At 45.3% G+C, this 26782-nt stretch overlaps 1 protein-coding gene across 1 annotated transcript in view; it reads right to left on the bottom strand.

The window, feature by feature from the left end:
* AARS1 (alanyl-tRNA synthetase 1) overlaps window positions 1–12939 on the bottom strand; it is a 751871-nt gene extending 738932 nt beyond the window's left edge. The window contains exon 1 of the mRNA XM_069655037.1: window positions 12817–12939. The gene's annotated coding sequence lies outside the window, so the exon portion shown is untranslated. The remainder of the gene's footprint in view (window positions 1–12816) is intronic.
* Window positions 12940–26782: the final 13843 nt, after the last annotated feature.

The following is a 26782-nucleotide window of genomic DNA, read 5'->3' as shown; positions in this document are numbered from 1 at the left end:
ATGCCCATTAGCCACTCCATCATTACCTGTGCCTTCCATCGCCGACCACATGGAGGGGAGCGCAGCGCTCTACTCCTAGGCTTGGAGGGCATCAGCTCCTTCGCACTCCTGGAGGCCCGTCGACGTGGGAGAAGGAAGTCCGCCCCCTCCCAAGCAGATCGCTGCACACCCCCCCCCTCCCCCACAAGTCCTTCTCAGGACGCTGTGAGAGACTCACCTCCACAGCCAACTCCCCAGTAATTATTGCAAGCGGCATCAATAGGGTCCCCCCCCCTCCAACGGCAGTCCCAGCCAGGGGATCCCAGACCCCAGCACAATTCCTCCGCCAGAGCCGCTATCCCCCAGGGGAACTCCACAGCCATCAGGGTGGGGAAGGGGCCCGGCATGCAGCTCTCCCGGGGCCACCCCCCCCTCAGTTCTCACACCGGGTCAGGGCCTCCAGAAGTCTGTTCTCCCACCTTGTGTTCTTTCCTGAGGGCAGCCGAGCCTGTCAGGCCGCCCCCTGCCGTCTGGAGCAGGCAAGGGGGGGGGAAATCACCTCCAATCCTCCCCCCCCGAAGGCTCGCCCGCTCCCCACCTGCCCGGGCGCCTGGTACTCCACTCCGGCGCCTCTCCTCGCCGCTGTTCCTCTGAGCCGCCGGGGAATCCGGCAGCCCTCCTCTCCGTATGGTGGACCGGGTCTCAGGCAGCCCACTCTCTCCAATGAGTGCTCCCGGGCCCCGGGACCGCGCCGGGCTGCTCTGCCCGCGCAGGGACGCCTCCAGTCGCCGCTACCGCCCTCCGGGGGGGCAGACATCAGGGCGGGCCCGCCTCTCCTCCCACGCCGGGAGCCCTCTCGCCCACCGAGGACGGGTCACCGGCTCTCCTCGCCGCGGGCGGGGACACTCGCTCGCGGCAGCCGACACACTCCGCCGCCGCTATAAGGGATCCGGGTCCGCGGCACCTGGTGTCTCACGCCGCACGGCCTCACCCAGCGCAGCACCATTCCTCTGCAGCTACCGAGTGCCCTCGGGGGGTGGTGGGTCCCGATCGAGGGCCTCAGGATGCGGGAGCAGCCGTCGGCACGTCTACTCGCTGCCGGCGGCCATCTTGAATCTGTTGTATGTTTTTAACCTAACACACGCGTTCAATGCATGTCACATGATTTGTACTCGCTTGCGGAAGAGAAAATGTATTTTTACTCCCTTCAAATTGCATTTACTCTTCAATTATGAATACAGGGAGTAACATACTCCCACCTTAAAATCTTATCTGGCGCACTGAGTATACCATTCAGGACGTGAACATTAAAGCCACAACGATATTCTTTTGGCTTTACACGTAGCTGTAAGGATTTACATGTTGTCATGTGGCGTTATTATGCAATTTGTGTTTTTTGTAAGTAAACTCTACAAGACATCATTACTGTTGGCCTTGAAATCCAAACTATTTGTACAAAGTAAACCTTGGAAGCTATGTGGTCAAATTTGCAGAGTGGATTAAAATCCCTGCTACACAGTTCAGGCAAGGTTTGTGATCCTGGTCCCGTCCCACACTCCCCCCTTGCCTACCCGCCCCATCTGTCTGGCCACCCCACTCCATCCTTTTTGGATGCAGCCAGAGTACCAGTAGTTCCTTTTTTCCACTTCCACCACTCTTTAATCCCCCTGATGGGATTAGCAATTACGGGCTAAATTGGCTGTGATGCATGTCATGCCAGAGATGCAGATTCTTGACTATCTTGGAAGAAACCAATTGGGCAATCAAGACTGCTCACCTATGATGGAAGTAGAAGATGGGGGAAGGTGCAGGCGAGTTATTAATGCTCGAGGAGTTAATGTGAATTTATATTAAAGAAGCAGCAATGAGTAAGCCACGAGACATATACACTTTGGGCCTAATTCACAGAAACCTTTTATAATGGCAACAGCCCATTGGAAAACGCTCAATGAATTAGGCCCTTTGTCATGTGCATTATATAAATTGTCACTACTATTAATGGTATAGTTCAAACAGTGGAAAAGGGGTCAGTCAGGCTTTTTTGAGTAGCAACTAGTTGGCAATAAATCTAGACATTTCTGTTTTTGCAAAAAAGGCACAGTGGCAAAATTAGTTGCCCAGGATCACACACTTTAGCGTTGAAGCAGGGATTTGGGACCAGTCTGCAATTTATGCACTTGTCTGCATTTCTTCCCAACTGTAATTGCCAGAATCATGTTTTTGGTTTTGTACACAATTTGGGGATCCACATTAATTTCCTGTAGCAGACAGCAGGGAAGGTAGTTTAGCAGGTTGTGACTGTTGCTGAGATTATGTGTGCAAGTTCCTGTAAGTAAATCATATGCTAACACTTGCTTACTCGCACTCCCTCTCGAAGCAATACATTAGTCTATATCTATAGTAGTACTTAGAGTTTCTAGCGTCCCGAATTTTGAAAATGAAGCTGTGTATGTAGCACGTACTTACAAGTTATTTTATGGCAGAATATTTTCCACAAGTGTAATAAAATGGTCAAAGGCAAGCCAGACAACTTTGATATACAACTCTTTTGGTCTAGGGGTCCGATTTTACGGGTCTGATTTTACCTATGCATTGGGTGTATGTTGGATAAGTTTTACTCTCTTGCAGAGGAGAAAACTCATTTTTACTCTCTTGAAATTGTATTTACTCTCTTATTTGAAAAATCATGCGTAAAATACTCCCACCTCAAAATCTTATCTGGAGCACTGGGGGTAGGGGTTGATTCGCCTGCATGCATGTTTGGAGTAGAAAGCAGCTCGTCATTCAGGGTGGAGCTACAAAGGGATAGGAACGGTAAGCCGGGAGTGGTGCCAGGGGTAGCTGAAGGCTTACACAGAGAGACGTAAATGGCGGGTACTATAAGCGTGCTTACCTGGAATGTAAGGGGTTTGAACGCCTATGTAAAGAGGAAGAGAGTATACACGTTATAAGACATTGCTATGCTTCAGGAAACACGCCTCACAGATGAAAAACATGCATTATTGGCAGGAAGATGCTTGGGGCAAGTATTCGGTTCCACGTACTGTGCATATGTCCACAGAGTACTGATAGCACCCACAGTACCCTTCAAGGTCACTCATGTAAAGTAAGACAACGAGGGCATGGTGCTTGTCCAAGGCCCATGGAACAGGTAGATACATGTCTGGTTAACACGTACGCCCCCAACCAAAGTGCCCCCAAGTCTTTCCAGACACTACATCACTGATTGGGTCCATATCAAGATAGTAATATGGATTGGCTTGCAGATGACCCTATCCCAGACACAATGTTGCAACCCGCTGGGCAAAGTCACTATCTGAAAGAGTTACTGTGGCGGAGGAAGATGGTCACACCTAGTGTCCTTAGGAGTGACCGTGTGGGACAGAGCCATGGCAGTGATGGGGCTAACTAACCCAATCTCGACATAGATTCCTCTGGTCTCCGTGGTATCACACCTGACGCAGGCAAGGGTGGGTGTTTGCATGTACTAGGAGGCCAGCGGGGTGGCCCCCATAGGAGATTTGCTACAGGATACCGTATACATACCCTTCTCAGAACTGACCGAACAGACGGGCATCCACTCAGGCCAATATATATTGCACATTATTATTAAGTGAGAGATCATATGCCGGAGGCCTGCGCTCATATATTCCTATATGATATTGCAGAGGGCGGACATGCTATATCGCGAATATATGATCTCCTACTGTCTAATGTGCCTGCCTCTCCTCTCGTTGTTGAGGAACAAATGGGAAGAAGATATGGGGGCAGCCTTTACCAAAGCACAATGGGAGGGGATCCTGGGATACCACAAGTGTCGCGAAATGCGCAATTGCAGCTTATACAACTAGTGACACATAGAGCTTATATGATGCCTTAATTGATTTTGCAGTTTTCTGGGCCCAACGGTGCAGGACTGTCACAAGTGCAAGGTGACAAATTCAGGGATGCTACAGATGTTCTGGCCATGCCCAGTAGCAGGGTCATAGTGGCGGGAGGTGGCGAATAGACTTCAAAATGTGGGGGTGGAATTGGATGCGCTTTCCCCGGTGGCTTTCCTGTTGAGCCGCTTTTCGCGCCCGAAAGGCCAGAAAACTAAAAGGATCTGGCGTATATCCTGGCAAAACGAAGAATTGCCATGGCATGGAAATCACCCAAGGGCCTGGGAGTAGAGGAAAGGTGGAAGGATTTGCATAGGTGGGGGGGGAGGCGGAATATGTGGCATGGAAAAGGGCGGCGTGGCCAGGAAGAGGACACAATGGGACGTCTTGCGACAAACCCTGTTCACTAAGTAAGTTATAGATGATACGGAGGTGAATTGACCTTGACGAGCATGTATGGAGCATCCGTTTGATAGATGGAGCACTTATGAGATAGAAATGTAGCAGGCAAGACGAGAGGGTGGGAGTGAGAGGGAATAGATAACGGACTGTTAAAATGTTTAAGTAAAGTTTACAATATGCCACAATGCACAACTGTTGACATGTTATAGGTTTGTTCTAGAATGACTTCCTAATGTATACTTAAAAAATCATTCAAATAAATTTAAAAAAACAAACAAATATATTGCCAGATTATCACATATAATAGGGACACCATGCTCCAGTCTTAGGCTTTCATTTCCCTACAAATTGCATTCTGGGAGTTGCAGCATGGCCAACTGGCCAAAATGCACTGAAGTAAAACTAAAGTAAAAGCATTTTTTTTTTCAGCATACATTAGCCTACTGCAAAAAATACCTGAGGCTATAAAATTGACATAACGTACCTTTGCCTTATTCCCCAGAGTGCCCTCGAACTAGAGAATCACGTGTCTCAATGTCTATGGATAATTGTTACAAATCCCAGAAAGCCGCTGACCATGTTTCAAATTCCTACTTGGGCCCACAACTTCTAAGTATCTAAATGGTTAAAACAAGATCTCAAAAACCAATTCCTATGAGAGGGACATGGACATTTGCTCAAGTAAACCATATGAGAATTAATCAGTGCGGATATTTAACATGTTCACTCAAGACTTCTCACTGAGAGCTGGAATGTTTTACAAAGTTAGATATAACTGCCATAACTCTTTTCTTTCATAAATTGTTCTCCTGTCAAGATTTAGTTCCCTAAAATAATCCTCACACTGATTCATGAAGTGATGAACATCATCTGCACTTGACTGTTCCCTCAATTCCTTTTAATTCTGCAGATAAATGAGGTTCTGTTGCAGAACAAATCTTCATATAAAAGGTTAAACGTATTCTATTTACACCAGACCCTCCAAAGCGATTAACCAATTCCAGTTTTTTTAAAATCAATCCCTCTAAAACATAAAGGAGACTGACTTCAGCCTTATAAAAAGTCAAACACTGGCTTCACTGAATATGGGCCAAATTTGTGGTTGATTATTTTGATTTGGGCTGGAAGAGATCCCACTTTCAGTCTCAGCTTATTTCTTTTATTTTTTATTAGCAGAACATGTTTATTGGCAACTAAAAACCAGTAGTAGGTCACTTGGTTTACTTACTCTAATAAGGAACGGTAGACCACAGGAAATCCTTACTTTTTTATCCCTTTTAAAATGGATAACCTTTGTTTCAATGGAATTTAAATTTCAATTATTGCAGGCAGCATATCCACCGAAGCTAGCCAAGCTCCTTTGCAAACCAACAAGGGTGGATTCCTAGAGGATTAGGTCATCAGCATAAGCCAATTAACCTATATGCAAATAGAGCAAATTTGAAGGAAACACAAAATTGTTACCCATGAGTTTCCATATAAAATTCACAAAACGTGAAATTTGAGGACTAACCATTAAGTTGGAAGACATTTTTGATTGGAGGCTTGACTATGGCTTAACTTAAAATATATTGTGTGCTGGTTATTTTTAATTGTGCCTGCCCCATTCGATCAAAGATAGGGCAGATAATCGCTGGACCGGTTATTTAAGAACCTATTGCCAGTTAAGGGTTGCCCAGCAGGCAGCAATTAATGGCACATGGGTGCAGGTGGCTACCCTTTCAAATAAAAACTTCAAAATCTTCAGGAAACGTGCCAATTCAGGAATTAGCAACTATGATGGGCCATATGAAAAGCCAAGTACCTACCACAGCTCATATAGCTGATTAGTTGATATCTGAAAGAAAATATAAACTAAACATTTTAACGTCCATTTAAAAAGGCAAAAAAAGACAAAAAAAACAAAAATAAAAACACTTTTCAAACTGCAGGTGTCAAATAATAAAACAGTGATCTTGATTGATAATGGAACCAACCCACAGCAGACTAAACAGTTGTCTGACATTGTCCCAGTGTAACATGCGACTACCGCAACCTACCCTGTCCCCTTTTATTGTATTCCATCGCTTGCAGCTTCACATTATTGTAAAGTAAACTAGGAGTACCAGAATGTAGAGAAACACAGCGAAGAGTGCACCACTCGCACCCGTCAGAGCATAGTTAGATTTCTGGTTCAGATCTCGAGACTATGGAGCAATTAGTGGCTTACACACAGTACTGAAGATGAGGGGTGTCAGCCACTTCATTCCCACAAAATAGGCACAAATATTCCCCAAAAATAAAAATAGGAAGTAAAAAAAACTCCCAACAAAAAATAAGAAATGGACACATAGATGTGTTTGGACAGCTCCATGGATAGATTTGGACCTGTAGTGTCACGGGAAGAAACTATTATTGCTGCCTCATCTGAAGAGGTAAAAATGTATCTTTGTGGAGGGTGCAAAGAAATATTTGTTACGAAACACTTCTGTTTTACAAGTTAAAACATATTTCTACTCACTTATCAAGTAGTGCCATTAGGCATTGGACTTACATTTTTAAACCCTAAAAACTCGTTTTACTGCCAATGTTTACAAAAACGGTGTAAAATACTCTCAATTCAGAACATTGTTTGGGGCACCGCAGTCACAAATCAAGTTATTCAAACATGCACACATCGTTTTAATTGTGCTCTGCACCTTAATGTGCAAATTATACAGACACCACCAAATGGCTTCAATGTCAATAACAGCAGTCCACGTTGCCCGTTTCCTTTGCATTCCGTTGCCTGTAGCTCTGGACCCATAAAGGAAAGAGCATACAGCACAGGTAAAGAAACAAGGCAGGGAAATGGTGTGAGCAAATATCTCCATCCTCCAACCACTAAATACAGTAAAGTATTGCAGTACAGAATATCTACGTAGTGGTTGGAGAATGCAAACTACTGTTTACCGAATAGCCAGGGCTAGATGAATTTGTAAGACTTCATAAATGGAGGCACTTAGCAATACTATTTATTGGAACAATTGATTAGGTTGTCCAATGGCAAGTGTTACAAACTCCGCCAGTTCTGGCATCACCCTGCAAGTCTAGTAGTTATAGATTTGCATTTATACTTGGGAAAAATGAACCACTATTGTGTATGAAAGCAAAATGGCATGAGCTAAAAAAAAAAAATATATATATATATATATTTAAAAATACATTAAAAAAACAAATCACACACAGGCCTGCCAGAAAAAGCTCTTATGTGCTATACTTCAACACAGTAAATCTGGTTCAGCATATTTTCAGAAATTAGACTAAAAAGTTAGATGACAAAAGGTTGCCATTAGTGTGTCAACATAACAAGCACGTAAAACTTTCATTGCAAGTTGGGCAATCTCCTCCTACCTACCGCCCTCATAACATATCTAGCTAGGATATGCCGTAAGCAGCCCAGTAGACTGGGATCTCCCCTACTTTGTTTCCCCATGATCAAAAGGGGAACTGGCCCAGTAGACAGAATTCTGTGTAAAGTAAGCTTTTTGCACGAGTATGGTACAGCGGCATGGTTGTATGACGGATAATTGCTGTATTAACCTCAGAAGGATAAAACACCAGGTCTGCCCTGCCAAGAATCAAATCCATGACTTGGAGATCATGGCTACACCCTGACATGTCTCGCAGGGCTGGGCTATGGTGCTTTCACTGTTTTGCATGTTAAGATATATACGGTTGTATTCATCTTAACACACAACATCACTAATCAAATACTAAATGATATGTGGAAGTATGGCTTTTACACCAGGTCTAGAAACTCTTCAGCTGGTGTAGGTCACTTATACAAAGTATTTCCCTTCCTTGCTTCGTGGAGAAAATCAGAATTATTTTAATCTATGTACTTTGCTGGGTTGCCTTTTCTCTCTGTTACCTTCTGCACTTTCCGCGTGCTCAGACGTTTTGATTATAGTATGTTATTTACCATGTGGTTATGCTTAGCGAACACGGTTCTAGTGTCGTTTTTGAAGGAACGCTATGGAAAAAGTAACGTATGTGGATCTAACCCTAAAGGTGGGATAGGAGGAGCTGTATAGGGAAAACGGCAGAACCAGGAAACGTGGGCTAAAGTTCCAGCTTGTACTCTTGAAAAACGTAACGGATGTGACTGTGGGTAAATACTTTACACCACTGTGTCTTCAGTGTCTAAATAGCTGACAATGTTATCACTGTGAAAAAATAATTTAAGTCAGCAATACAAAAAGTTACTCACTTGTGCATAGTTTAACAGACTCTAGTGTTACCATGGATACAATGGTAATATTGACTGAAATTAGCAGGCTGCAAAATGTGTGCTCGCCAATAACCACTGGCAAGTCATAATTGACTCTTAATGTCTAATAAACGATGTGCATATAGAGAATGGAGGGGGCAAGTCGTGGCTTTTTAACCCTGGCTTGCAGCTTGACATTTTTACCCCTGGATTTAGTGCACGATACAGGCTGACGCTTCTCATATTTAAATCATGGCTACAACAATTGCGAGCCATTGTAATCTCCTGACAGATTCAATTAAATAAAGGATACTTACTACGTGTGTGTAGGATTGGTGAAGGGGTATTTGAGAGTGCAAAAGATACATTGTATGGTATGCAAGAAGGGATGAGACAGATGCATCCAGCAAACGTAGGGCAGTAGAACAAGTTCGCTGAAGACACTGCAATCATAGTAAATACAGCTACCGTTGATATTAAAAACACAATAAAGTGCTGGCTCCCAACTCTCTGCACTCTCCCGTTTTAGATGGGCACACCATATAGCATATTGGGGAAAAACGAATCCATAACCAATACCCACAATTCTTTTGGCTAATCAGCACCCTCTGAACACAACACAAGGGAAAGGACAGTACCCTCCACCAGACTGCTGGGCCAATAGGAAATGTGTCATGACCCGAGCGGACAGAGCAGGGGGACACCAGAAAAAGGCACCGTGCTTCTCAGACCAAATTGTCAGGGGAAGGTGCCAAAAAACGTTGAAACCCAACTCCAGAAAAAAAATGGTACCATGCCCATCGGAATGCTTCATCCGAGGTGCCCATAAGAACAGTGCGACAGAAGAAGTTTTAGATAACTTACTCAGCAAACCCCTTACAACTCCCTCTACGGACTACAAGTTCCTTACAGAGCCGCCTACAAATCATATTATTTCCATTATAGTATATGCCTCCAACAGATAACCATACAGACCATCTCTCCTACTGTACCTAACATCGCAACTGCCCAATCTCACGTTTTTGCCTTAGTCTGCAGGATTTCTTGCTGATCTTCAGGTCTCCAGATCACTGAAAAAACGTACCTCTTCACAGACAGATTACAGTGCTCCGTCTGCTTGATCAATGTACACAAAAGAAGCTCTCCTTGCACCTTATACTCCACTCAGGGGCTGATTCTAAACTCATGATGAAAAGAGTGTGGAAATACGACATTCTTCCCTCCAGATTCCAGCACCATCATTCTGAAGTGGGTGGAAGTATTGGAGGCGAGATATGCTTTCCAACAGTAAAAGCTGCTAAAATCACACGTGGGGGAAAACCCATGTGGCTCCAGTTGCATTGCAAGCATATCTTAAAAGACTGCCACTTTTCTAATTTAAGAATTTTCTTAAACTTTCATTAAACTAGAAAAGTCGTGCTGCAGTCTAAGAAATGCTAGATTTATGAATAAGGCTTCCAGTTTTCTGTTTTTACACATAAATACAGACGGAAATCAATCTGCTTTCTGTCTGTGTTCATAAAAACGGAAAAACAGGTCTTTCTGTCTGGCTCTTTATGATGTCACTCATACATTGCAGGCCAATCGCATTGCAGATTGCCAGCATGGAGAGTACCAGCTGTATTAAAACAGCATTACAGTTCTTTAAATTGCTGAAATCATATATCCAGACAGCAGCAATCAGAGGAGCAACCGTTTGTTAAAAAATGAGCTTGCATTGCTTTTCATTATGGCTGCATGTGTGCTTTAATAAATACATTTTTAATTAGAATAAATTCAGAAAAATACTGGTTGCGAATTATCTTTTTATATGACAAAAAATAAATGTGGATGAATACAGAAAAAGGCCCACAAAATAAATATGAATAAATACAGCCGGAAATGGCAGAAAAATAAATAACATAAAACTGGAAGCCTTATTTATAAAGTGACAAAGTGTGCAGTGGAGTTTAACGGCACCTGAAATGGGCCGTATTTAAAACTCGTCGTGCTAAACCAGTGCTGCTGGGAGAAGAATCGGATGTACGTTAAAAGAAAGCATTCCAAAAGATCGAATTACAAAATTACGAAGCCCACTTGCCCGCATTTTGTAATTCGATCTTTTGGGATTTCGCCTGTTTTTTCCCCGCACAGCCTTTAATGTATGTGGGGGACACCCCTGCAGCCCATAATACCTAACTGGAGGAGCGGGGGACACCCCTGCAACCCCCACTCCCCTGTTCAGTATTATGGGCTTCGATCTAATCTACTATGCCGAAAGCACACTAAACGTGCATTCAGCATTTTAGATTCAATATTTTTGTCCATTCCCAGGAGAATCCACTCCACGTGGCTGCCCCGTATTCCTGGTGGATGATAGGGATGATAAGTCAGGCACATGCAAAAGCTAAGGCGGTTATGTCTCTGTACCACATGTTCTTTATATGAATATGGTGTTTGTAGGTAAAGTGTTCCTCCTTCATGGAAGAACACTTACGTTTGGACGCACTTTAAGGTTGCCAAGGAAGTAAAAACCTTTAGATTCCACCCTAACAATCACCAAACAGGTAAACACCCTAGCCTCCTCTACACCATATACATGCAAATTAATTAGAGCTGGCAAACAATTTCTCTCATTCAACAGTTGCATGATCGTAGCCAGAGCAGAGCCCTCATTATATCCAAGCTAGATTATTGCAATGCCCTATATATTGAAGCGACCAAACACATTATCAACAAAATACAGATATTCCAAAATAATGCCCTCAGAGCCGCACTTAGTATCATATTTCTGAAACAAAAAGGAAGTACAAGTGGCTATCCACACATGAGAAAATCAACAGTATCCCTCATCCATAAATGCCTAAACAATAAAGCACCACGATATCTAATAGAAAGGTAGAAAGATTGGGGGCACCAGTTTCCCAGTCAACGCAGCCCAACTGTGGAACTCACTACCTACCACACTTAGAATGGACCATACGTTTACCAAATGTAGGCAAAATCTGATCACATGGCTCCTAGAGAATGATAAATGAATCTGCAGAATGTGACCATAGTTGTAAATAACTGTACATTTTCCTGTATATAGATTGTCTATACATTCTCCACTATTGTATACTCTCTACCACTGATGTTTTTCTGATACTTTTGTAACCAATGTAACATATGTACCAAGCTGTATGACCGCCTACTTCTGCCTGCGCCCTGATACCTTAAGGTCTGGCGCGCATAATAAATATCAAACAAAACAAAACCTCAGAATCAGCCCCTCAGTCAGCTCTTAGGTCGCTCTACTGATGACCCAGTTGATTATGGGTCTTTAGTACCATCAAGACCAAGTGAGAAGAATGAAATGGAGGTGCAGACATTTGCAGCCAAACGAAAACTGAGGGGTGGGGCGAAATAACCTGCAGAGGAAGGAGTTAAAAAGTGAAGGGGTAAATAGACATGGAATAGCAGAGTATTCAAAATGTAAGTGAGGAAATATTTTAAGGAGGCAAAGGATGGGAGGAGATATTTAACACGTGAGAAGTAGTGCATACATACCTCATGTCATTAGGGAGATGCTCACGTAGTCCTGCTTTTTCTTTGAATTCTGGGACTTGTAGTCTTGGCTTTATAAAGGGCAAAGCAAAGTCCCAGAATACAAAGCAAAAATAGAACGGTACGGTGGTGCATGTTCCGAATGGCATATGGCGTGTACAGGAGGGGAGGGGATCACATTAATATTGTTTGGTTGGAGTGCTTAGGAGGTGCAAATGTACGGACCCGGTCCATAAAAGTTTCCGGTATCTAGTAGTGGTGTTGGTCGAGCAGAAATGTGCGACTGGAAACTGAACGAGGTTTTCTTTTTAAACCGGGACCATGGGCGTAATTGTAGGGGGTGGAGGAGGGCAGGTGGGTGTGTCCCCCACTCCCACTTTAATGGCACACCATTTTGTCCCCATTCATTTTGCTGGGGCATTTTTTCTTCGGATGTCATGTCCCCCCCCAACATTTTCAGCAAAGTAACTCCACTAACCAGGACACTTTAGGTTTACAGACTCTTTATCCCAAATACTCTTTCTTCAACAACCTAGACCCAGCTGCCTCTGACCCAACTCTCAACGTGCCCTCGCCTGGTGGGTCCAACCTGCGCATCACACTAATTTGTAAGTAAAAAAAAAAATGGCACGTTTCCCGCTGACTCCGTCCAAAACATAATTATAAACCAACATTTCCATTCCGATCAAGCCTTGGTCCAGAACTTCCAGAACTAATAATCTGCTCTATAACTTTCTCGAGAATCAAATATGCTCCAAATGCGCCCTCTCCTACACTAGTTCCACACGGCACCCTTACCTTGCCTTTGCCGGTCCGCAGCGCGTGCACGGAACTTGACAGAAAGAATTCTACACAGCTTTGGAAACGCCCTTCACAAGCTGACTGTGTCACAAGTCTGTCTTCGAGCTTGCGATTGGTGCACGTTGCTGTTTGTCAAGTTCGCTGCGACGGCTCCACAAGGCTGATGCAACACCGTGGAAACCATTGTCACGTGACAGGTAGAGGCAGGGAGTGATGGGGGTGGCCATGTTGGTTTCCAGAGTGCTGAAACACCAAAACCAAAGAAGTGAAGGGGCGGAGACACACGCCAATAAGGCGGCAGCAACCACGAGTATCAGTTGTACAAGCCACAGGGCAGAAAGCAGCAAGCATCTCGGCGAACCTCCAGAATGAATAATCTTGCTAGGGATTAGGGTCGAGGATCTGCAGCAGTCGGGTAGACCATATTGCCAGACAAGAGTTCGATTTATGGTTCTCCTGTTCACCCTTGTCGTAAACGTGTTTGAATACACCACCTCCTGCATTCATATACCAGTTTTGAATACTTAAGTGCATTTTAAACTTCATTAGGTATGTTACATTTTGAGTAATTGATACAATACATATTTTCCACACATTTGTTACAGAAAGTCATGATTCTATTAAAGACTAGGAGGTGAAAGATTATGCTCATTCTTATCTTTACTAACTCGAGCAGCAATTCAAACAACAAACATGAAAAACAAATCACCAATAAGAACTACAAATCCCAACAAAACCATTGCATTCGTAGTCTGTTTTCATAGGTTGTCCCAATCATGTGATTTCCTCATCCAATACACTTCTCCTGTCCTGTATAACACTAACTGTCCCCATAGTCCTTCCTCTTTCTTTTGCTGAACGAAATCCAAACTTGCGCCCCAACCGGTAGACGACTTAACTTCCCCTGGTTTCGTTCTCAAGGCGTTGTTCTCTGCTCCGTCCCTGAAACAAATATACACCATTGCCAATCTCATCATGAACGGGTGGGTGTTGTAATATGCACGGGCTCGTGCATAGGCACACTGGTAGAATGTTGATGCGTGGGAATCAACATTCCACAGAGTGGCGGTTGGAGGTCGGAGCTGAGGAGGAGGCTGTGGGGTCTTACAATAAAGATACGTGATTATACATATCAAGGAGTGGACCTTTTAAGATTATAACATTGGCGACGAGGACGTGTGAGACCCCATCCCACGTGTGCAACGTGTGCGCGGAGCAGCTGTCCGGGCTTACACCTTACCTTCGGTGTTGTCGGGGATTCGGAGGTCAAGCGCAGGAGCTGTCAGGGTGCTGCCCTGCCGGAGCATTGTTGCGGGCCGGGCCGCGCTGGTTCGGGGAGCAAGGAGGAGTGTTTTGGCGCCCTGGTGGTGAAGCGGAGGAGCTGTCCGGGTGCCTACCCGGGCACGGTTACGGGCCGGGCTGCGTCTGCTTGGTTGAGCAGGGAGGAGCGGTTCGGGTGTCCAGTCGGGGCACCGCGCAGGCCAGCGTGTCCAGTCGGGGCACCGCACAGGCCAGCGTGTCCGCTCTGCGGTGGGCAGCGGAGACCCAGGAAGTTCACGGGTCGGCTGCTTTAGCCCGGCCATCGAGGGCAGTTCGGAGTCTGTTGGGGGCTGGCAGGAAGTGCTGCCGCGGATCTGTACGGTGGCCGGCGCACGTGAGAGTGTGCGCGTATAGCAGAGGCCGGCGTAGTGCCCCGCCTCCAGCAGCGTCTGCTTCCTACGCTGTGTTTCGGGGACTGTAAGTCTCCGGGAAGGAGGGGGCTGTGGTGGCACTCTGTAATAAAGTGCCGGCCGCTGGCCCCGCCCTCGTCAGCGTCTTGATCGAAGGCTGTGCACAGTGCCGGGTTGCCGTAGGAGGGGCTGCAGCAGCACTCACAGCCAATGTGGGTGTACTGGAGTACAACGGAAGCTTTGCAAGTGGAAAGGGCTGCAAATTACTGGTAAAGGTGGTTGATGGTAAGGTGGGAAGATCTGAAGCGCCGACAACAGGAGGTTAGTGGATTTGCTTGGGCTGGATTGGCTGTCAAGGAATGCTGGATTAACTGTGGAGACTCACCCAGTGCCAGAACATGGCTGTACTGCAATGAGTGTGGGTGCAAGTGTTCTAAGCAGCAGTTGAGACTCACCCAGTACCATATCGGGCTGTACTGCATTACGTGTGGGTGCACGTAACCAAGGCAACAGTGGAAGATACTGATCTGTTTTTTTTATCGTTGGTGAATTACCAGTGACAACACTTTGGGGCTGTATGTATTTTTGGGGAGTAGCTGCACAAAGTATCAATGATTAGCTGCTTCTAGGTAGCAAGTTATTTTTGGGGACATAAGAAACAGGGGTGCATACACAACTATGTTGCATACAGCTGCTAGGCCTCCACCTGCGTTTCTCCCGAATCCGGGAGAGCCGGTTGCTCCTTGGGAGCAGTGGGTAGATGCATTTAAGGTATATTTGAGGGCTGCAGGTGGGGCAAAGTTTAATGATGATGAAAAGGAGGCTGCTTTACTGAATTGCATTGGTACTGAGGGGTTGAGGGTTTTTCGTCATTTGCCGGGAGAGAATGTGATGGTTCAAGGGGGAGGTGAAGGGGAAATGGTGGTAAGTGCATATGAGACTGCTTTAAAAAAATTGCAAATACGTTTTGGTAAAAGAATTAATGTGGTTTTAGAGCGATATAAGTTTTTCTCGAGAGCACAAGGTTCTATGGAAAGCATAGATGCATATGTTACAGCTTTACGGGCACTCATGGCTACGTGTGGGTTCCCGGGGAATGGAGAGGAACACATAAGGGATCAGATCATGATGAAGACATCCAATCAAAAAGTTAGAGAGAGATTGTGGATTGAGAACAATCCTTCTCTTGATAAGGTTTTGGAGATTGCCAGAGCAATTGAAGCGTCAAAGGCGAGTGTACAAGTGGTTACTGAAAGGGACGGGAATAGGGAGATGGTACATGCTGTGGTGCCAAGGAGTAGAAAAGCTGGTGATAAAATGGTGACACAAGGCAATAGAGCATCTAGGGTCAAAGAGGGATGCAAAAATTGTGGCTGGTTGAGTCACAATGTTGGTTCAAAGTTATGTCCTGCTAACAATGTTGAGTGCAGGAAATGCAAACGTATGGGTCATTTTGCACGTATGTGTAAGGGGCAGGTGGTTGCTAGTGTAATTACAGAGGATGCCACCATGGGACTAGACGGGGCATCGGGTGGTGGTTCTAATCAGAGTGTCCCTGATCAGAGTGTCATTTTACATGTTGAGGGTTGTGGGCGGAAGGGTCCATGGGTGTCGGTATTAGTGGACCAGAATCCTATGGATATGTTGGTGGATTCGGGGTCACCTTATACCTTGGTGTCTCCGGAAATATATCATGATGTGCTGGGTAAAGAAATGTCTACTTTGTTGCCCCCGGACATAAGACCATATGCTTATGGACAGCAATCCATTGACCTGCTTGGTTATAATTGGTCAAATTTCTCTTTTAAGGGGAGGCAAACTATGGGTAAATTGTATGTGGCTTCAAAGGGCACAAGCGTATTGGGTTGGGATGAGCAGGCTGCACTAAAAATACAAATTCATCCAGGTGAAAAGGAACCAGTTTTAAGTGTCATGGAGGGAGGGGAAGAGAATAACATAACGGTTACTTCCACACTCCTCATGAGTGAGTTTCCTGAGGTATTTTCAGATACCCTTGGCAAACTTAAAGGTTTTACACATCGCATTGTGTTGAAGAAGGGGGCGATTCCGAGAGTGCATAAGGTGAGGGGAGTGCCTGTTGCAGCCAGGGAGGCATTTAAAGCGGAACTGACTAAGTTACAGTCAGCAGGAATAATTGAGCCTATTGAGTGTTCGGAGTGGTTGTTTCCGGTAGTTTTAGTTAAGAAGAGTGATGGCAACATAAGAATGTGTGTAGACCTCCGAGAATTAAATTCCAACATATGGGTGGATCGGCATCCTTTGCCAAATATAAATGAGTTGTTGTTGACGTTGGGGGAAGCTAAATACTTTTCAACGTTTGATTTGTCAACCGCTTATCATCAAATTGACCTGCATGTGGATTCCAGACCTCTTACGTCATTTGTAACTCCGTTTGGGGCTTTCAGGTTTTGTCGCATGCCTTTTGGTTTGGCTTCGGCTTCGGCTGTGTTTCAGCGGTTGATGCAGCAGTTGTTTGGTGGTGTGAAGGGTGTCAGTTATTTTCAAGATGACATTTTAGTTTGGGGCAGCAGCAAGGAACAACATGATGTCAGAGTAAGGAAGGTCATGCATATTCTTAAAGAGAGAGGTTTGACGGTAAAGTTGACCAAGTGTCAGGTGGGTGTGCAGGAGGTCACACATTTGGGACACACTTTGAGTTCACGAGGTGTGAGTCCAAAAAAGGAGTTGGTACAAATGTTGAGAAATACGCCAGCTCCGGGCAATAAGGATCAGCTAAGGGCTTTTCTTGGTCTAGCGGAGTATTATGTTAAATTTGTTCCTAATTATGCTGAAAAAACGGTGGCCATGAGAGCTCTCATGAAGAAGTGTGCAAGGTTTGTATGGTCCGCGGAGTGTGCGGCAGAATTTGAGTTGGTCAAGAAGGAAGTAGAGAATGCTCCTTCATTGAAGTCATTTGACCTGAAAAATAAAACTGTTTTGACAGTGGATGCAAGTGAGGTGGGTCTGGGGGCAGTGCTAGAGCAATGGATAAAAGATGAATGGGTACCAGTGGCTTTTGCTTCAAGGACCTTGAGAGAGGTGGAAATGAGGTACTCTGTAATTGAGAGAGAGACCTTGGCAGTGTTATGGGCTTCAAAACACTTTAGGTCATTTTTGTGGGGTATACCGTATATTGTCAGAACGGACCACAAACCATTGGTGCAGGTATTTTCTACCAAAGGGGTCATGGCAGTGTCTCCAAGGATTGCAAAGTGGTCAGTACAATTGCAGGATTATAATTTTTCCTTGCAGTATTTTCCAGGAAAGTTGAATGTTGTTGCGGACTGTTTGTCCCGTTTGCCAGTGGGACAGGGTGAGGGTGAGGCAGGAATAGTGCAAGAGGATGATTTACAGGATTGTCAGGTTGCTTTGGTGACTTCAGCTGTGGAGAAGTCGGAGTGGGATCGGGAGTCCGAGACGGATCTTGAGTTGAGGTGGATTAGGGAAGGTTTGCTTAAGGGGTGGCACACCGTTAAGGACAGGTTGGAAGGGAAAGCTTATGTTCAAGTTATTGATGAATTGGCTGAGGGTCCATGGGGTGTGTCTAGGGGTTACAAATTGATACCTCCTGTAAGTTTGAGGGGAAGAATAGTGGAATTGGCACATGTCGGTCATTTGGGACGATCTTTAACTAAAAGGAGATTGAGAGAAGAGTACTGGTGGCCATCTATGGACAAGGATGTTGAGCAAGTAGTGAAAGATTGTGTGGCATGTTCTGTAAGTGATAAGAGCAAGGTACTGCATCCACAACCTATACACCCTGTAGAGGTGCCAGAGCAGGTATGGTCGAAATTGGCTTTGGATATCATGGGTCCATTTGACTGTTTAGAGCCTGAGTCCAGATATATGTTGGTATTGGTGGACTATACGTCCAGGTGGATTGAGGTGGCGGCATGTGCTAATGTTACAACGAATTCTGTTATTGATTTTTTAAGGAAAGTTTTTGATCGTGAAGGATTACCTGCGACTTTGGTGACTGACAATGGGGTGCAGTTCACTTCTAGAGCAATGAGGGAATTTTTGGAGCAGCATGCCATTTCACATTGTAGGACAGCTTTATATAATCCGTCTGCGAATGGATTGGTTGAGAGAGCAAATGGTACTATTAAGGCAGCCATACAATTGGCTTTGGCCAATGGGTTGAATTGGAAGGATGTGTTAACACAATACCTGGCTGCATATCGGAGAACACCTGCTATACTGACGGGAAGATCTCCATTTGAACTGATGAGGGGTAGGAAAGCAGGTACAACATTGAGAACCTTGGTAATGGGGGGTGGTGGGCCATGCGATATGGATTTGCGAGCTGTGCATCGCAGTGTTTTGGAGCGTCAGCAGACTATAATGTCTTCACAAAAAACTAGGAAGGAGTTGAATGTTAAACCCGGGGATGAAGTGTACATTAAGAATCCTAGGATGGTTTACAAAGGTCACAGTTCTTTCATGCCCCTAAGGAGAGTTATCAAGGTGGGAAAGGGACATGTGCACTTGGAGGATGGCTCTGTTTGGAGTAAGAGAAGAGTGGTGGTGAGTGGCTGTAAAAATAAGGTTAGGCCAGGTGTGGGATCCAATTTGGAATTGCAAGAAACAGTACTAGATTATGATCCTGTGGATTCACAAAGAATAAGGATTAAACAAGAAGAGTTTGTTTCAATGCCAAATCCTGTTGGTCAAGAGGTAGATGTGGAATGTCAGGATGTTATGGATCAGCAACATGATGAGAGACAAAACAGGGTTCGTGTGGGTAGAAGCTGTGGTCCTCCCATAAGATTTAGAGACTATATTTGTTAAAAGTACAACCATATTAAATTGCACTAAATTTTGTTTATATCTGGATGCATGTGGATTATAACAAGTCACGTAACATTTGTTCATTGTTCTATTGTTCATTGTTTCATTGTTCAGAGTTGTATTAACATTGTTATACAAGGGAAGAGGATATGTTGTAATATGCACGGGCTCGTGCATAGGCACACTGGTGGAATGTTGATGCGTGGGAATCAACATTCCACAGAGTGGCGGTTGGAGGTCGGAGCTGAGGAGGAGGCTGTGGGGTCTTACAATAAAGATACGTGATTATACATATCAAGGAGTGGACCTTTTAAGATTATAACAGTGGGCAATCGCATAACAAGAACATCACCATATCAACTACATCACATTAATTTCCAAATGTCATGTATACACATATCATTGTAGCGATTGAAATTGGGTAGAATAATCTTTCCCCTCCGAGTCTTTAATAGAATCATGACTTTCTGTAACTGTTAGGGAGAATTCTCTCTTTAGGCTGAATTTCCTATCCTAGTGAGTCCCCCAGCAGCTTTGCTGGATTTCTGGAGTTTGTTTTTTTCTCCTGCCAAGAGTGAGACTCTTCTTCTCCCACTCTTGGACAAGATTTATGGTGTTCCTTTTACTGTTAATGTGTTTTATGGGCTATGGGGTCCTTTACTCCATAGGGTCTCATGTGTTTTTACTACGTGTGTTACACAGCACCCTCCGTGCAGTAACACAGGGGTGTCATAGTGACCCCCCCACCATAGACTCCATACCCTGGGACTGACTACTGTCTCCCAGGGCATGTAAAGTCACCATTGGCTTTACTAGTCCCAAATTATTAACAGACATCAGTACAAACCATCATATTGTGTACGTACTGGTCAGGACAATTCGATTGCCCCGGGGTCTGTTAGTCGAGGGGGCACGTCTCCATCCCCCCTGATCGAGTTTTGGCTGGTGGCAGTGGATACTACTTTTTATATTCGACCGCGAATATATTCCTATGGGATTTTCCCATTGTTCGAGGCTACCAACTTCAATTACTTAATTCTCATAGCCTCGAACATACCGCCGGTTTATTTAATTAATATTAATTTGCCGGTTGGTATTTTTTTGCCAGGACTCGATTCTAAAATGGTGTTTGTGTTCTCTTCTGTGACTCCAACCCAAGTCGAGCCCTTTGTTCCACTTTTTGGCGGGATTCTCCACAGAAGCCTCCAAAAGTGGTGCCACTCTGTCTGGGTACCACAGCGGGTGTGGGAGGGGGTTTAGGCACCCTGGACTGAGTTGCCCAGGTAACTCAAGTCGCACTCTTGTGTGATTGGCCCAAGTTGTGAGCCGGCCGGCTCACCACTTAGCATGTTTGATTGACAGCTAGGCTGAGTGAATGGGGGTATGCTGCATAAAAGCAGGGCTTTGGGGACTGGAACTTCAGAAGTCGCCACAGGACATGAGAATCCGACGAGGGAGAAGCTGAGCCGACCTACCACGACGACACCACCGGTGGAGCCCTGCGGAACCGACTCACCACTTCCCGACGACAGAGAAGATCTCCCGGCTGGAGAGGCCTCTTCCCCTGACTGGTGGGCACAACCAGTTTACCTTCTTCTCTTCGCACCCCAGACCGGTCTGTGGTCGAATTGCCGTGCCAAGCACCCCGGCAGCCGGATAGCCACTTACCACTGGACCGCGAACCAACAGACCGCTCCTTGTACCTGAGAAACTCCGCGGCTGGTTTCTTCCCTGGCAGTGCAACGGACTCCTGTCTTCCTCCCCAACGAGATCCTCTCTTCCCCCGGACGAAGCACCGACTTGCATCCGTTGCCAGGAACAACTGCCCCCGCTGGAGTATTCTCGCCACTTTAAGGTACCGTGTCCGCCAGGCCTCCCTTTCTAAAGATTGCTACAAGGTAATAATAACCCCTTAACCTTCTGGACTGGGCTGGCCGCCTTGACCCTCTAACTGGTCCCTTTCTTTGGTCCAACTCCTTTTTGAACCGTTACAAGACTTTTGTGCACTGCAACCGTGTGACCTTGGACACATTTCGTTTTGATCCTCTTAAAGCGGGTCCGGCCTACTGACTCTGAATTCACGGTGTTACTTTGCCTTCCTCTCTTGTTGTGTTCGTGAAAAAATGTTGGGATCTGTTTCAATTGATTCTCTGCTTTTCTCTCCCTTTTTAAAACGAATAATTAGAGTGCCATCTACGTTAAGCGCTCACCGCTGTCTGAAAATAAGTGGGGCTTTACTTAAGACTTGTCTAGTATTCTTTTAAGGGAGTGTATATCTTTTAGTGACCGTGTTTTTGAATTGCTTACTATTAGTGCCTGTGTGTTTTTCTAGATGTGGTTTTAAATAAATAATTATATCTCTTTTACACCAAGCTCTGGTCAGTGTTTACTTGTCCTACTGTGTTCTTATGACCTATTGTGAATACTCTGTATACTGCTCAACTCTTCTTGAGGGAGGGAAGTCTGACTGCTCAACCACAGCTACCAAGTGAATCTGTGTGGCACAGACTGCTACCAAGTGGGTTTACTGCCAAACACCTGTAGTCCTAAATCTTTTGCAGTGGTCCCAGAGGGAACTGCACAGGTTTCTGCCTAACACTGGTGGCAGTGGTGGGATTTGTATTGAGTATACACCTTAGAGTGCTTTTTGAACACTTTAGGACAACTAACCACAGAGCTTAGCACTAAAAAGCTGATTTTCTAACTATGTCTGCTATGGAGAGTTATACCCTAGAATCATTGTCTGCCAAAACTGCTGATTGCTTGAAAGTATTGTGTAGACATAAGAATCTCTCTGAGAAGGGCAAGAAAATGGAACTTATAGAAAGATTGTTAGAAAACCAAAGTCTTGGGGGTACTGAGGAATCTACCCCCCAGCAAATGTAGAAAACAGATATGGTATTGATCTGAATCAAAGTCTTGATAATGAGTCAGAAGAGGAAAGTGAACCTAATGAAGTTAGCCACTCTGAGCCTCTGTCTGCCTTACCTACTGTACCTACTGGGCCTATCCCAGGTCCTACATGTAACCATGCCTATTTTGAACTTGAAAAAATGAAGCTTGAATTAGAGTACAAACGTTTTATTGCTCAATCTGAAAGAAACCAAGAGCTAGAGTTCAGAAGAATGAATGCCCAGGCTGAGCAGAAGCAAGCTGAGTTAAGACTGAGAAAAATAGAGCTTAATCATGAACTAGAAATGAAAAAGTTGTCTGTGGAAAATGCTTCTCTCTCCTCTGGTTCTTCTAGGAGTTCCAGTCCCAAAAGACCCAGATGCCTAAGGAATTAGTGGGTATGTATGAACCTAAGTTGGATGGTTTGGATTGGTTGAAAATGTTTGAATATAATCATGGGCTCCAGGAGATCACAGGGAGTGAGTTACTTCCCTGGTTGTTCTCTAGGCTTCCCCCTGTTGCAACTGATGTGGTAATGGAGTTGGGGGAGGTGGATAAGAAGGATTATGAATGTGTGAAACTAGCTTTGATAGCTAGATTTGGGAAGACCCCTTCCCAGTACCTTAAGAGGTTTAGGACCCTCAAAAAGCATGATGGTACCCCTTGGGCTACCTGGGTGAGTGAAAGTTTGAAAAACTTAGAGGGATGGATTAAGGGTTACAGAGTTAACACTTATGACGGAATGAAGAATCTTGTAATGTTGGAGTCAATTTCTGATGCCTGCTCTCCTGAGCTCAGACAGCACTTGGCTGATTCAAAGGAATTAGATTCCAGGAAGTTAGCTAAGGCTGCTGACTTGTGGGTTGCCAACAGGCCACTCACAAGGATTCTGGGGCTACTCAGAAAAAGGATGAGGGAAAACAGCCAAAAAAGGACTCCAAAGAGAATTCTAATAATTTGAATTCCAAAGAGGGCCCCAAACCAAACCAAAAGGGTAAGCCACAAGGGAAACCAAATCAGGCTAGTGTACCTCCTGGTGCCAAACCAGAAGGAGGTCAGAACAAGCCACCATTCCAGAAAGCATTTGGTAAATGCTTTGTCTGTGGCTCTACTGACCATGTGAAACGAGATCCCAGATGTAAGGGTACACCTTCAGGGGTCCAGCTTGTCTCCTTAGCCTTTGCTCTAGAGGAGGAAGTACAAATGGCAAGTGGAAACCTTCTATTACTGGCTAATGAACCCATTGGAGTCTCAGCCAGTGTTTCTTTAGTGTCTCTGGGTTTGTGGGAACAACAGAACTTAGATATCTATAATTCGATCCCAGATAATACTAAAGAGCATTATAAGGACAGTGTCCAGGTGAATGGTCAGGAGACTCCTGCCATTCGGGACACTGGGGCCAGCATAACTGTGGTGGACAAATCGTTTTTTCAGGCTGAGGATGTTGCTAAGGCACCCAAACGCCTCACCAAGTTAGCTGGAGGGCCTGTGCAGATGCTTCCCCAATTACCAGTTCTCATCCAGTGCAATGACATGACTGTGAAGATACCTGTCAGCATACAAAGTGAGGTGCCAGGAAGGGTTCTGCTGGGTAATAATTTGGAAACTCTTGGAGTAGTGTCACATACCCCCAGACCTCCTAGTAAAAGGTTACAGGAGCTCACCAGACCTGCAAGGAAGAGAACCATGAGAGGTACTCCCAAGGGGATGATGAAGAAAGAGATCACTCCTGCTCCACTGGAGATGTCAGCTGCTGTCTCTAAACCACAAGAAGCAAAGGGGAAACCTAAGACTTCTAACAAGAAACCAGTAGTCAGCACCCCGGTGCAGCCAACAAGGACTTCCCCTAGGTTGTCCAAAGTTACACCAGTAACTCCCCCTCCAGCTGAGGCTGAGAGGGAGGTACAACCCTGTGCGGTTGAACTAGACTCTGAAGAAGAGCTAGTGGAAGGCCAGGAACTCATTGGGGATCTGGATCCTGTTGACCATCCTGAGCTGCAGTCTTTACTGGCAGAAGGTGGACCCAACAGGGCAGACTTCAGTAAGGGACAGAGAGAATGTCCAACTCTGGAAGGTCTTCGCCACCAGGCAGATGCTCAGGCTGAAGGGCAAGAGCCTGGGAAGTATAGGTTGCACTGGGAAGATGGCCTCTTCTACAGTGAACCAACAGAGTCTGCACCTGGGGACAACAAACGACTTGTAGTACCCCAAGAGAACAGACCACAGTTCTTGCAGTTAGCCCATGAGATTCCTTTGGCTGGTCACTTGAGTTTCAAGAAGACTAAAGAAAGGCTCTCACTCTACTTTTATTGGCCAAAGATGGGGGCTGAAGTAGATAAATACTGCAGGAGCTTCCACACCTGCCAGACTTCTGGTAAGGTTGGCTCCAAGAATGTGGCACCTTTAGTGCCTCTCCCTGTAGTGGGAGTCCCATTTGAGAGAGTAGGGATTGACATTGTTGGTCCCCTTGATCCTCCAACCTCCTCAGGCAACAGGTTTATACTTGTTGTAGTAGACCATGCTACTAGATACCCTGGGGCAATTCCTATGAGGACTGTTACAGCTCCGGCTGTAGCTAAGGCCCTCCTTGGTATTTTTACCAGGGTTGGGTTTCCTAAGGAAGTAATCTCTGACAGGGGGTCGAATTTTATGTCCCACTACATGAAAGCCATGTGGAAAACCTGCGGAGTTACTTACAAGTTCTCAACCGCATACCACCCTCAGACAAATGGGCTGGTTGAAAGGTTCAACAGAACCATGAAGAGCATAATAGGTGCTTTAGAGGACCCCCTTAAAAGAAAGTGGGACCTTCTACTGCCATGCCTTCTCTTTGCTTATAGAGAAGTCCCTCAGGAGGGAGTAGGTTATTCTCCCTTTGAACTTCTTTATGGTCATCCGGTCAGAAGTCCATTGGCCCTGATCAAGGAGGGGTTGGAGAGTGCTCCTTCCCCCAAGCCAGTCAGAGTGACTGACTACGTGATAGGTCTCCAAAGGAGAATGTCACAAATGAAGGCAGAAGCAAGTGATAACTTGAAAGCTGGACAAGCATTGGTCAAGCACTGGCATGACCAAAAGGCTAACATGGTTGAGTTTACTCAGGACCAGCTAGCTCTCGTTATGATCCCCACAAGGCAGAGGGCCTTGCAAGACAAATGGATGGGACCCTTTAAAGTTGTGGGTAAACTTGGAGAGGTCAACTATCTGGTGGACTTGGGCAATCCCAAGGAGGCTCCAACAGTCTTCCTCACCAACAGACTAAAAGCGTATGTCTCCAGACCTGATGTAGGAGCTTTGCTTCGAGCATCATCAGAGGAAGAAGAAGAGAGTGAAGCTCTTCCTGATCCCCTCAGAGGCTTACCTTTAGACGAAAAAATTGAAGGAGTAAATCTCTCTTCAAATCTGACACTTGAGCAACAGGAAGAGTGCAAGTCTATGTTAAATCAGTTTGCCTCTCTGTTCTCACTTTCACCAGGCTTGACCCCTTGGGGACAGCATGACATACTCACTGGTGACTGTCTGCCAGTCAAAAGCAGGGGATATCCAATGTCAGAAAATGTAAGAACCCACATCAAAGGTGAGGTCAACAAGATCCTTGATCTCGGGGTAATAGAGCCCTCTACTAGTCCATGGTCTAGCCCAGTTGTGTTAGTACCAAAGGCAGGATCTAAAGAACTTAGATTCTGTGTGGATTACAGAGCTCTTAATGCAGTCACTAAGACTGATGCCCACCCTTTGCCAAGGACAGATGAGTTGGTGGATAGACTTGGTGCAGCCAAGTTCCTCAGCACATTTGACTTGACGTCAGGCTATTGGCAAATAGCCCTTACAGACCATGCCAAGTAGAAAACTGCATTTTCTACCCCAGTTGGCTTATACCAGTTTAAGGTTATGCCTTTTGGATTGAAAAATGCACCTGCTACTTTTCAAAGGATGGTAAACCAGGTTCTGAATGGGATGGGGGACTTCTGCATGGCATACTTGGATGACATAGCAGTGTTCAGCAATTCCTGGGAAGAACATGTGGACCACCTGAGATATGTTTTGCAGGCTCTTGGAAAGGCCAATCTGATCATAAAGACAAGTAAATGCCAGATTGGACAGAGTAGAGTGGTCTACCTTGGACATGAGGTAGGAGGTGGAGAAATCAGGCCTTTGCCCAGTAAGATTGAAGCTGTGCAAAATTGGACAACACCTACTACTCAGACCCAGGTGAGAGCCTTCTTAGGCCTCACTGGGTACTACAGGAATTTCATTGAGAACTATGGGTCCATAGCTTCTCCACTGAATGTCATCTCCTCTCCTAAATTCCCTAAAACGGTTAGGTGGAATGAGGAATGCAATCAGGCCTTTGAAACCCTGAAAAAGGCTCTTTGCCAAGCCCCAGTACTAAGAGCTCCTGACTATCACCAAACTTTCATTGTGCAAACAGATGCTTCAAATGTAGGAATAGGTGCAGTCCTCAGTCAACTGGATGGGAAAGGTAGGGAGCACCCCATTTGCTTCAGCAGTAGAAAACTGAAGGATCCTGAAACAAGGTGGGCAACCATTGAACAAGAGTGTTTTGTTATTGTGTGGGCTCTGAAGAAGTT

This window comes from Ambystoma mexicanum, chromosome 1p (genome assembly GCF_040938575.1).
Source record: "Ambystoma mexicanum isolate Mex_15411 chromosome 1p, UKY_AmexF1_1, whole genome shotgun sequence".
In the NCBI taxonomy this organism is placed as follows: Eukaryota; Metazoa; Chordata; class Amphibia; order Caudata; family Ambystomatidae; genus Ambystoma; species Ambystoma mexicanum.
Note: the sequence above shows the minus strand (reverse complement) of the source record. Positions and strands in the feature narration are given on the sequence as shown.